The sequence below is a fragment of the Hippocampus zosterae genome, chromosome 12, assembly GCF_025434085.1.
Source record: "Hippocampus zosterae strain Florida chromosome 12, ASM2543408v3, whole genome shotgun sequence".
Taxonomy (NCBI): Eukaryota; Metazoa; Chordata; class Actinopteri; order Syngnathiformes; family Syngnathidae; genus Hippocampus; species Hippocampus zosterae.
Window position 1 is genome coordinate 9,862,457 of NC_067462.1, and position 8,517 is coordinate 9,870,973.

Here is an 8,517-nt window from a genome sequence, read left to right on the forward strand (position 1 = left end):
GTGTCCATTCCTATTAACATAATTTTGAAGAGAATCAGTGAATTTTCCATGTAGTCGGTCCGATCAAGGCATTATCTGCAATTGATAATGATTGGAAGCTTGAGGTTGATCTCAAGCTTCCAATCACATTGCTCCGATGTCATCCCCTATACTGCACAACGCCACCTCTGGGCCATATTTACATCAGATCGAGGTATTGCTTTGATGTGCTTTGATGCATTCAAAATTTTGGGGGGTACTTTTCTTGGCATTTTCTGTGGGAATTGCAATCACTATTAGAGCGCTACTTGTGTGTTCTGTCAATCACGCTCATATGAGAAGATGTTGGCCATGAATTTATATAACGTTTCCAATTTTTGAACACTGCTGCGGCAATTGTTGCCTGGGAGCTTTTCTTCCAAATTCTGGAACTAATTTGGTAGCACAAAGCCTCCAGGCTCCGTCACAATTACACTGTTGCAAGATGGCCAAAAGAAATGCAGCCTATGTCAGAAAATGATTTCTCCTGTCAGGTGGCAATTGTCAATTTGCTCTCTTCGCAAAATGTCTTCAAAGCTGCCAAGCCTTCAATTAATACTGCTGTTTAAAATTATGATGAATTACTCAGTAAAACAGAATAGTGATGTAGGCAAGGGAAATCATCTTCTTTCTCAAGCAAAGAATCGCTTTGGGAATACTAATAAAAGAGGACAATGTCTCACCAATTAGCAAGCATGCAGTAACCAAACGGCGGTCATTAAATTAATTCAAGATAGAAGTTAAAGACATGATGTTACCGCCAGATAATCATCTTTCAGACCGAAGCCATTGAACACCGGAAAAAGGAAAACAATTTGTTTGGTTGCAGCATCCTCACTGACCAAGATGGATGGTAAATGGCACGGAACACAAGATATTGTGCCTGCGACTGGACTATTTTGGTTGAAGTAACAAAAGACCGCTATTTGTCTCCGTAACCCTTTTATGCCTGCTTAATTGCGGATCTAAAAATAAGCAGCACTGTGTTAGTCATAAGAGTAAAATCATCCATAAAGCAGCTAATCCATGCTGACAAGCCCGTGGTTAAAATGTAAATAATCCTCGAGTGACAGTTGTCTCATTAACACATTTATTTTAGAAGCACGACTCCAGCCGTTAGTAGCCAATTTTTTTTGCAGATTACAATCTCCACAAATTTTCTTTTACAATGAAGACTTATTATTAGATGTCCTACTATTAAGTTTTCCATCATGTTTCTTTTTTTATAAAGCTTTAGCCCTCATACTCTCGTTACCCCATCATATTAAAAAAGAAATCATTCATTTGTGGCTTCCAAGATACGCATCTTTCCCACGCTTGATTAGCTCCTTATCATAGCTAATTAATGTATGGCCATGAGATAAGAATGTCGAAAGAAAGACGCACGCGCGCACACAATAGTCGACTTCGTGGCTCCGAGCGCCAGTTGGAGGTAGCTTCTAAAGGATGTGCCTTTGACTAAATGTCCTTGTACGATGGTGGGGAAATAAATGGCCGATTTATTTTAAATGAATGAGTGAGGGAAAGCTTTCAGAATGTTCTACTCTCTTGTTTCATTGCCAGTGTCCTAATGAGCAGACTAATGTAAGCGATTATGGAGGACTGGATAAATGCGCTCAGACTGTAGTTGTGGTGTATTTCCCTTTCCTGCCATTGCTTTATACGCGATTCTTCAGCTGTCAATTCTTAATGATCCATTTATCGAATGTTGCATCCATTCCTGGTTGCTAAATCCTTTATGAAGAGTATTTGAACTATGAGAAAACCCTTTTTTTTTTACCCTTTGGAAAAGTGTTAGTATTAGAAACTAATCCGCTTTTATAAATTTAATTGAAAAAAAATAATATGCAAGTTCATTTTTCACAAGATTCCAATCCTTTTATTCTTGTAAAGTTATGTAATCCCAAACAATCTAATTTAATTCTTAGAGGATTCTTTGAAGATTGCATACCTTCTAATATATATATATATATATAATATTAAGATAAGATATCCTTTATTCGTCCCACACTGGGGAAATTTATTATTATTATATATAAAATATCTTTGAATTAAAAAAAGCAAGGGCGGCCCGGTAGTCCAGTGGTTAGCACGTCGGCTTCACAGTGCAGAGGTACCGGGTTCGATTCCGGCTCCGGCCTCCCTGTGTGGAGTTTGCATGTTCTCCCCGGGCCTGCGTGGGTTTTCTCCGGGTGCTCCGGTTTCCTCCCACATTCCAAAAACATGCGTGGCAGGCTGATTGAACACTCTAAATTGTCCCTAGGTGTGAGTGTGAGTGCGAATGGTTGTTTGTTTCTGTGTGCCCTGCGATTGGCTGGCAACCGATTCAGGGTGTCCCCCGCCTACTGCCCGAAGACAGCTGGGATAGGCTCCAGCACCCCCCGCGACCCTAGTGAGGATCAAGCGGCTTGGAAGATGAATGAATGAATGAATGAATTATAATATTTTATTTATATATATATAATATATATATATATATACACATATATATTGCTGAAAGAAATAAACATAATTCTTGTAATGTTCCAAATTTTGTCTTGGAAAAATGCAACTTGAAGACATTTAATGCCAGTGGTTTTTCTCAAACGACCATTTGTGACCATTTGACTACATTTTTAAGGCGAACAGAAAATTGATTTCTGTAGCTATATCAGCATGGAACCTACCAAAAGCACACTATATGTGATTATATTTTTCTCCTTGAGAGACCGATAATCCAGTATGGCATAATAGGAGGTTACACTGTGCGTAGTGTTCTACACTACAAAATATCCTCGCCTACGTCTGTGAAGGCTCTGAGAAGAAGCTCAACAACCTGGCTTTTTATTCCATACTTTTCCCACGATGAATGTTGAGATTGCCATTAATTTGTCATTTTGACTACATCGAAAGTCATTTTCTTGTTGGAGCTTTCATTTCTGAGCCTCGATGTTGTTCTCCCATTCTGTGAAAGTACCGTAGTCAATAGAGCATCACCTTGATGAGACATGACAGATCCGATTGGCCTTTTCCAAATGTTTCGACCACTCGAAGCACATCGCACGTATAATCCCATTCACGCGCATCAGAAGAATTTAATTGGCTTACTTCTGAACCGATCGAACCCGGTAGCTTCCAGGCGTTCCTTAATTCTTTGTAAATACTCACATGACCCAAATGCCCAAAGCGCAGATACAGTATATTTTGTAATCTCCCCTCATATTATGCGTGCGGTTGGATGTTGTCAAGCTAAATCTGTCCACTCTATCATCGCGAAAAATCAATTGAGAAAAACCTTTCAGAAATTTGAAATGGATTCGTTAAACGGAGCAGTCAGGTGGCTAACTGAATCATGTTACGAAGTTTAAGGTCCACCGTGTGCTCATTAAATGCTAACGTTAGCCAAAAATGTCCACCCTGTCAGCAAGCGCTCATATTTTGCTGTTTGCAATGTCCGCTTTTACCTTGTTTCCTTGCAGCTACTCTATGAAAAAGTAGCTGCAAGTGTGCAAGGCTGCCCCATACGCATTTATACGATGACCCGAACATCTCTTGGGAGAAACCTTTAGGGGGTGAAATGGAAGTCTCAAAGGCACCTTATGATGATATTAACTTCTAAATCACATCCTTTGTTGCAACAGGACTTAACGTTGCTATCGCCCGCCTTGTGTTTGCCAAAGCAAATGCAGCTGATTACGCTGCTCAAAAGCAAATTTTAATCAAAGGGATTTGTATGTGTCCCGAAACATATATTTGATGCTGATTAAAAAACAAATGTCATTATTCTAGCACATAAAAGCTTTTTGAGGTATATTCATTTTTGTATTTTAGTTTAACCAACAAAATGGGTTGTAATTTATGGCTATGAAAATCCAAACCCCTTAATTTATAAATATTACTTTATTATATTTGATTAAAACCTGATATGCTAGAGCAATAATGAGAGAGGACGTAGAATCAGCGCCAACAAAAATAAATACATTCAAAGTTTACTTTGTGCCACTTTCTAAAAATTCAGTGAGCAGTGTGCTGGAATGTGATTGGACTAGCAACCGGATTGCACCATTATTTCTTTTTTAAATATATAAATTTGAAGTCAAATCTTGGCGAACTGTACTGAATGCGTTTCCCATTAACTTGTAAAGTCATAGTTTTTATTACCCCTCATGTATCGGAACCCATTAGCGTGTGTGTGTGTGTGTCACATTTGTACATGTGTGTATATGTCACATTTGTACACACATGACTTCCCACGCATTTATCTACGTGCACATCTCCCGACCCTGAAGCACTCGTATCACACATGACCTCTCGCGTGTAAACAAGCCTCAAAGGTAAAAAGGCCTCTTGACCCGCAGTCACATGTAGCGATGACGTGCGAAAGCTGCAAAAGTGATCCGGGAAATATTTGTTTCCCCGTTTAAAGCTATGAAATGTCCAGTGAATTAACGAACAAGCCGGTTTGATGTGCGGCCACTTATCAGTGAGCACATCATGATGTGTCACATGTGAAGTGGCGGTGATTTGTGGTAACGTCTTTGGTGCTAAGCACTCCGTCCTTGTCCTGTAAGACGCCTTTGCCGGGGATAATATGATGGCCACTTTCCCGGAGGGATAACATCATCTATTAAGATCATTAACATTGTACAAACCTTTGAAAGGGGAACAAACGTTTACCCCCATTAAACAGCCCGACCTTGTACTTGATTGCGGGCTTTAAAAAGAAACCCTCCGCACACGCAATTTGGGAGGGGAAAAACATGGCCGCCCTTCATGTCGAACTTTTTAACTCAGAGGGGTGGGGGTGGAGGGGGGGGATGTTTTCATCAAATGTCTGGTAAATACAACGATAAATCACTGGTCTGGAGTCGAAATGAAAGCATGAGCGCTCCTCGGCTTTTCCCAGTCTGACTCTTCATGAAACATTCCAGTCATACTTTTGATATTGATCTGAGAAAAGCGAGCCTTGTCACCGTAGCCTTGGGGGTGGGGATTTTCATTTTGATCACAAGTTGACCTGTGCAGACAAACGAAAATGTCGTCCTATTGATGTTTTGTCTGTAAGAGGTTGCGCGCCTTCAAGAAACAAACAACATGGGGTAAATGTTTGTTTGTTTGTTTTTCCCTCCTGCCCTCCTCTTCCAGTGGTGACATTTACATTACTTTTAAGCTTCATATCGTGGATGCATATCTTGGTAACTATGCATTCGTTGCAGATGCTTTGAGACCAATTTGGCCTAGTGTAGTTTCCCCGTGTAAAGATTCGCCAACAGAAGGTGCAGCTGGTTTTCTTGCACATTAGTGTCGCATTGATTAATAATTCACGACACTAATGGCTATTATCTGTCACGTATTTGCTAAGTTGAAGCTGAAGGAAATGGAGGCAACCAAGACTTGGTCAGAAGTGAAAGTCGTTAAAAGAACGTACGTCCCAGCATGTGAGTGTTTAATTAAGAGTAACTGGATTATGTTTTTTTAAACAACCACAGAATTTAAACCTTGACTCTGCTAGCTTAAGGCTAATGCTAGCAAATAATGGGATGAACACTAGCACAAAACATGCAGAATACAATCTGTCGCTCTGTGTTAAACTGCCCGTTTTGAGCTTGCTCACGAAAAGAATGAAATCTAGTTTTGAGGCACTACTGTAAGTGGAACATTTTAAAGTAGGCAGTTTGCGTACACTGTGATCCAGATTTGAATGGAACGTATTCATAATGGAGTGCTCCTGGAAAATTTCAGAACGACATGTTCACAGACTTGTTTTCAGAGATACAACAAAATATTTACTTGCTTGTTTATTTTCAAACTTGATCAATATTCGAGCTCAACAGATATGAACTATTTATACACAAGCAATTAAAAAGCCACTTTTTATAATCCAAGTTCAACACCTCGAAGGTGTGCGCGTAGGCTCGAAGAGCTTTGCTAAGTGTTTGTTGCACTATGTGCAGGTTCCAAGAAAGATAACGCAAGCAGGTGAATGTGTGGATAGTCAACTGCGAAAGGGGATGGCGATTATGGCACGGTTGTTCCATGTATCCCACAGTCTGCGTACATTAGAGCAGCATAAACTCCTCTGCGAGATAGCTCAATTAATGTGAGCTGCTTTCTTTTCTCGCTGTAAATGGAACATACCTTCCTCTCATCTCAAGTGCAGCCGGCACGCTTGTCTCTCCGGTGCGTGGTTTAGATCCACAAGCCTTCACATCAGCTTTTCGATCAAACTCGCTCTTCTCCTGCCAGAATAAGCCCTATCATTTGTCTGGCTCACTCACCGCCCGAGCGGCAGAATGCAAGGAAACATGATCACGCGTACCCATGAACTTTCCCTCAACCACAGGTCTCCTTATTTTCTCATGAATTGATTTTTTACATTTGAGTTGGCTGTTATTTCCTGATAGATTGCCGTCTTTGAGGCGGCTGACAGGGAGCTGCGGGCGAGATTCTTATTTGGTTTGCAACTCCGAGAAATGAGAGTCCCTATCACCGCTGCAGCCCAAATACAAACACACACACACACATATGCACGCACACTCGGGCTTTTACAGTGAGGGAGATGAGAAAGGCTTTTGCTGCCATTTCCAGACTTCACAGGCACTTTGAGCTGTATAAATGAGACGTGACACTGAAGACGCAATCGGAATGGTGGCCGTGTGCGTCGTTTCCCTTTTGATCTTCTGTGTCTTTTTTTGGGCCACGGAGAGAAATAATTAAGCAGGTGGCAGATGTGTTCATCCTGAGAGGCAAGAGAGGGGCAGGCGAGAGTGGCCCCTGCACACTGAAAAGTGATGACAGGGTAAAGTGCAACAGCTGAGATAGGGGGGTCTGCTCCACCCATTCCCAATCTGTCGGGGTGGGAGCAATCAGAGAGGTAATAAATCTCTCATCCAGCATGCCCGTTAAATCGGCCGAGACCACCATCAAACATGAGCAGGGCTATCTCCGCCTTGCAAGCTCCAGGTCTACGTATCGGTGGCTCGTGGAGAAGAGGGGCGTAATGTAGCAATGAGATTTTATTGGGAGGGCTCACAAATTTAAAGAGTCGATATATGATTTTCAACTCGGGAACCTTGTGTCAAAATAGCCGCGGGTCTTTAATTGACAGGAGCAAAACCACAGAGTGGACATCCTCTGCTCTGCTCCGACCTCTCAAAGCATTGCGGGCTCTTTCTTCAGCTAAATAAATACACTCCAGTACAACATTTGTATTCGTAGGCTGGATTTATGCTGCATGAAAAAGTTACCAAATGCTGTCTATCATTTATTTATTTATTTTGGGTAACGGGAGTAAATGAGAAGTTCCAATAATATTGACAATTGTCCGAACATGAACGATTTCTGATCATAGTTAAAGGAACCCAAAACAACATTGCTCAGACATTAAAATTGTCAGTGGCTACAGCCCAAAATGAATTTTCATGCCCCAACTGCAACTTATAATTATCAAGACTGCCCCTTTTGTCGCAACCTTTTTCATTCCCTGCATTCAGGGTAATTATCTGGAATACGTTTTCCATCTGCAGTCTTATAAACACTGCCCTTGTTCTTTTTGTCAGGAAAAATATTGCCATATCGCTGGAGTCTTTTCTTTCTTGTTGATTATGTGGCACAAGATTCATACGTTTTCTTTGAATGCACCCATTGAGAGTATTGTAGCATGTGGCTGGCGGGTTTTATTTTTTTCTTGTGTCGTAGGACATTGACTATTCAAACGCCAAATAGCACTGAATGTCAACACTAAGTCTCTAATTTGGATTTTGTTTGTGAAAACTGTATTCACATTCGTGAGCGGTGCAACCAGCATGAAAACCAGCAGAGACGACGACAGACAGACAGACAGACAGAGACGAGAGAGCATTTGTTAACTAGTTGAAAAAAAACACACAAAGTTTCAGGCATGGACCAAGCATAACAACAGCCGTTTACAATGTAACTTTTTGAGAGGTGTAAAGAAAGAACCTCAAAGAAATTGTTAATGAAATCAGCAACAACCGCCAGATGGCAGGAGTGAAAGTCATGAACAAAAGCACAAATGCAAATCACTTATTTGTGAGAAGAATAGGAAGGTCAGAATCGAATTTGCCCAAAAGTGCAGAAACGAGCCTAAAACAATTCTTTCCAAATGTTTTAGGGACTTTTGAGTCCAAACCTTACGTAAGAGTTGGAAAGGCTAAAATCTGATGGAAAAAAAAAGATTTTTGCAGCAATCCGAACTTAGAAGCTCATCTGTGAACCTTAGTAGGGATATTGTGGGCTTGGACAGCTCTGACTCAAGACTGACTCACTAATCTTCATTGATGTAACACATGACAGAAGCAGCACAATGTAGACTCAAAGTTTTCTGAAACCTCGTCTGCAAAGTGATAGAAAGATGCAACCAAATTGATCGGCAAATCCTTCAGGATACAGCAAGAAAATGACCCACAACACAAATGAAGGTTTTGGACTGCCCAAGTCGATCCCCAGATGTCAACTAACACTGCCATCTGGTGGCCATACTTATTTTTTCCTACTTTC